This window comes from Octodon degus, unplaced genomic scaffold, assembly GCF_000260255.1.
Source record: "Octodon degus isolate 3935 unplaced genomic scaffold, OctDeg1.0 scaffold00014, whole genome shotgun sequence".
Taxonomy (NCBI): domain Eukaryota; kingdom Metazoa; phylum Chordata; class Mammalia; order Rodentia; family Octodontidae; genus Octodon; species Octodon degus.
Window position 1 is genome coordinate 21,933,173 of NW_004524590.1, and position 4,013 is coordinate 21,937,185.

General features: G+C 41.2%; 1 long non-coding RNA gene across 1 annotated transcript in view; it reads left to right on the forward strand.

Annotated features, from left to right (window-relative positions):
- Positions 1-119: 119 nt before the first annotated feature.
- Positions 120-4,013, forward strand: part of LOC111815307 — a 12,304-nt gene continuing 8,410 nt past the window's right edge. The window contains exon 1 of the long non-coding RNA XR_002820018.1: positions 120-204. This is a non-coding gene — a long non-coding RNA (uncharacterized LOC111815307). The remainder of the gene's footprint in view (positions 205-4,013) is intronic.

Here is a 4,013-nt window from a genome sequence, read left to right on the forward strand (position 1 = left end):
ATCTGCCTCATTTGAACCTAATGACACTTCTGAAAACTCTCAGTCGGGGGATATAGAGCTTTGCCAAACACCTATCACTTCTGCTGATACAAAATCAGATACTCTAACAGGAGGAGAAAGCTCGGGCCATCCAGCTGCCTCTCAGGAGCCCAATGAATGTTCAGATCAGAGACCTGCAGAGGACCTCACTGTCAGAGTGGAAAGGTTTGATCCTATTTTTGCAAGTACCTTTTTTTTAAATGGCAGTGGTTTTCTACTATGCTAAATAATATAAATGAACTTTCAGAATTCTGGGCTGAAATTTTTGTTTAACCTATTTAATTTGAATTCATAAAAATGATATTCTAGTAAATAGTAAAACTTTTCCGTATCTGAAGTCAGTAGTCAGCTGGGTTCTGCTCTATAGTCTTATGTGCTGTGACTCTTACATTATGTGAACTGAAGGTAAATCAGTAAGCAGGAATATCTTTAATCCTGGCTTTTAAACCATTAGTGTTAGGGCTGGGGAGATGGCTCAGTGGAATAAGTCTTCCCTGGCAAGTGCAAAGGCCTGAGTTCAATCCCCAGTTCCGCAAACCAAAACAAAACAAAACAAAAAAAATTAGTGTTATATAGAAGTCTTAATTTCTTGGTGGGGGATGGGTGCAGGGATTTAGCTCAGTGGCACAAGCACCTGCCTGGCAATTGCAAGGTCCTCAGTTCAATTTCCAGTACCAAAAAAAAAAAAAAAATTCTGTTTGAGGGTCTAGCTCAGTGGTAGAATACCTAGCATGCATAAGGCCCTGGGTTCTACCACCATTACTGCAAAAAACAAAAAAAAAAATCGTTAGAGAGATTTTATATTTTCTTGTTCATAGAAATGCTTTGGGGAGGCAACCAAATAGTTCAGCAGATTAAAGCGCCTGCAAGCAGGTGCAGGAGGCAGGACTTTGATCCCCGGGCCTACCATGCTGGCCCCACCCCCCGGGGCATGCTGAGAAGGCAGTTGAGACTGGGCGTGGTGGCATGTGCCTGTAATCCCAGCTCTTGGGAGGCTGTAAACAGGCAGATCACTAAGAGTCCAATCTAGTAGTGAGACCCTGAACACCCTATAGACCCTTCCCTAAAAAAATAAAATAAGAATTCTCTTTTTTTAAAAAAAAGAAATGCTTTGGGGAGGGCTGCGGAGATAGCTCAGTGGTCTAAGCACCTGCTGGCTAGCGCAAGAACCCAGGTTCAATCCCCAGTAATGCCGATCTAGTTGCCAAGACTGGACATGGTGGTGCATGCCTGTAATCCCAGTGCTGGGGAGGCTGAAACAGGAGAAATCACTATGAGTCCAAGCTGCATATTGAGACCCTGTACCAAATATATTTTAAATTTATATATTTATTTATTTATTTTAGTGTGTGTGTGTGTGGCCAGCTCAGCCCACCAGCGGGTGGGGCTGGCTGGCATGTGGTGCTGGGGATTGAACCGTGGTCTCTGTGCTTTTGCTTAACTTGTAAGTAGGTGCTTTAGACCACTGAGCCATCTCAGCAGCCCCCCCAAATATATTTTAGAAAATGTTTTGGGGAAACAGGATTCAGACTATGAGATCACAGTTAGTAAATAGCTTCTTTTTAGCAAAACCTGGATTGTGGTTATAACTGTGTGGCAGGGCTGAGACATCTCTCAGATTGTTAAAGAAATGGCATAAGGATGAAAGAACAGCATCAGGGATCTCAAGTTCTCAGTGGCTCATCTGTCCTCTTTTGTTTTTGTCTTCCTAACACCAGGCCCAGCAGTATTCATCCCAACTTGTATACTTGCTGGTTGAGCTAGAGATGTCAGAAATCTGAAAAAGGGTTTGAAAACCAGGGAAAGGGAGAAAAATAGAAATAGTAGCCCTTTATTGTGAGATGAGTGAGGTGCTATGTAGTTGCAGTGGAAATGGGGAGTTTCTGTTATTGTTTGCTAAGAGAGTGTCAGCTATTACTAGCCTGAATGGTTCTGGAAATATACCTTTTTTTTTTTTTTTTTTTTTTTTTTTTTTTTTTTTTTGCGGAACAGGGAATTGAACTCAGGCCCTTGCACTTGCCAGGGAAGCGCTTTTTCCTCTGAGCCATCTCCAGGGCCCTCTATTACCATTTTTAATTAGGAAAAAAATTTTTTTAGAGTCATTCTGAGGTTAATGTGTTATATTTGATATAATGAAACAAAACCATATAAGAACATGGACCAAGGTATTTATATAGTTATCTATGAAAAGATAATCATGGATACTTTTTCATTGCTCTTTTTTTCCCTCATAACTCTGAGGTTCTGATGTTACCAAATTTTCTTGAGCATGGTGTACTGTTAATTAAGAGTTCTTAAACCAAAGAAAAATTCAGGATGCTCTTGAAGATAGAGACAATTTTGTAAAAACAAATTCTGTTAGAATATTTGTTTCGGCTTGTGTCTAGCTGTCTTCCCAAAGCCTCATGCAGTCATAGTTGGGGCTTTTTCAGAGGTGGCTGGATCTAGAGAGAGAGATGCTGGAATTGATCCATAGTACAGTGTTAGGATCAAGGGCACTAGGATTAAGGCTGTGAGTGCTCCTTGCCCAGAGTAGGCTGGATAAGATAAAAGGGATAGAGATGTGGTCACCTCTTGCTTGCTTTGTTACCTTCTGCCCTCTATGAACCGTTTCTCCTTTGTATTGTCTGTCTTTCATGCCACCCTGCCTCGGAGCCAACTGTGTACTAAAACCTCCACAAACTGAGTTAAATAAATGTTTCCTCCTTTAACTTTGGGAATTGGGTATTTTGTCTCAGCAATGAGAAAAATAAGACAATACTTAAAATATGTGTGAGCTTTGGCCTTTTAAAAAAGACTCTGACATTGAAATAGAATAAAATGTTGAGCCAGGGATGGCTCAGTGGAATAAGCACTTCCCTAGCAAGCGCAAGGGCCTGAGTTCAATCCCTGGTTCCACAAAAACTAGAATAAAATGTTGACAAGCTTGATAATGAAACAGTTTTAGGGCCAGCCAAATAGCTCAGTGGACTAAAGCACCTGCTTAGGCAGAGCTCTGGCTGGGTTTGATCCCAGGTGTGCAGTGCTGTCCCTGCCCCTGGGGCATGCTGAGATGGCAGTTGAGACTGGGCATAGTGGCACGTACCTGTAATCTCAGCGTTTAGGTGGCTGAAAACAGGAGAATCAATACAAGTCTGATCTATGTAGTGACCCTGTAGACCCTGTACTAAATACATAAAAAGAAAAGAAAGTTTTTTTTTGTTTGTTTTGGCGGAACCGGGGATTGAACTCAGGCCCTTGCGCTTGACAGGGAAGCGCTTATTCCACTAAGCCATCTCCCCGGCCCCGAGAAGAAAGTTTTTATTGGGAAGTTACTTTTTATTTTTTAATGGAACTGGGATTGAACTCAGGCCTATTCTACTGAGCTATCTCCCCAGTCCTGAAGTTATTTTTTATTATGACAACCTTTAAAAAATCCAGATCCATCTGATCATATAATTAAAGTTTATATATGCAGATATTATATAAACTTAGATTCTTTGAGTCAAATTCAAGACTTGCACTTGCCAGGCAGGAGGTTGTGCTACTGAGCTATGTCCTAGGTCCAGCACCTAAGATTGTTGCTGCTGAGATTAACATATTCGACTCAACCAGCCTGTATAGCCTAGATTCTAGAACTAATCAGTTCATAAGCTGAATTACTGTATTTCTTTCTGTTTGAGTTCATATCCAACTAGAAATCTTGTTCCTTTTGTGCAGTCTGATTTGTTGACAATGTCAGTAACTCATAACACCAACCCATGTATTATTTTTATCCCAAATAGTTTTTTAGCTCATCACGTACACCTTAAGGGTTCTTTTTTTTGTGTGTGTGAAACTGGGGATTGGACTCAAACCCTTGTGCTTGCCAGGGAAGTGCTTATTCCACTGAGTCATCTCCCCGGCCCCTTTTTTTGTCTTTTTAAGACAGGCTCTTATGCAGTTCAGGCTGGTCATGAGCTCACTTTGTAGCCCAGGCTGGTCTTTTTTTTTTT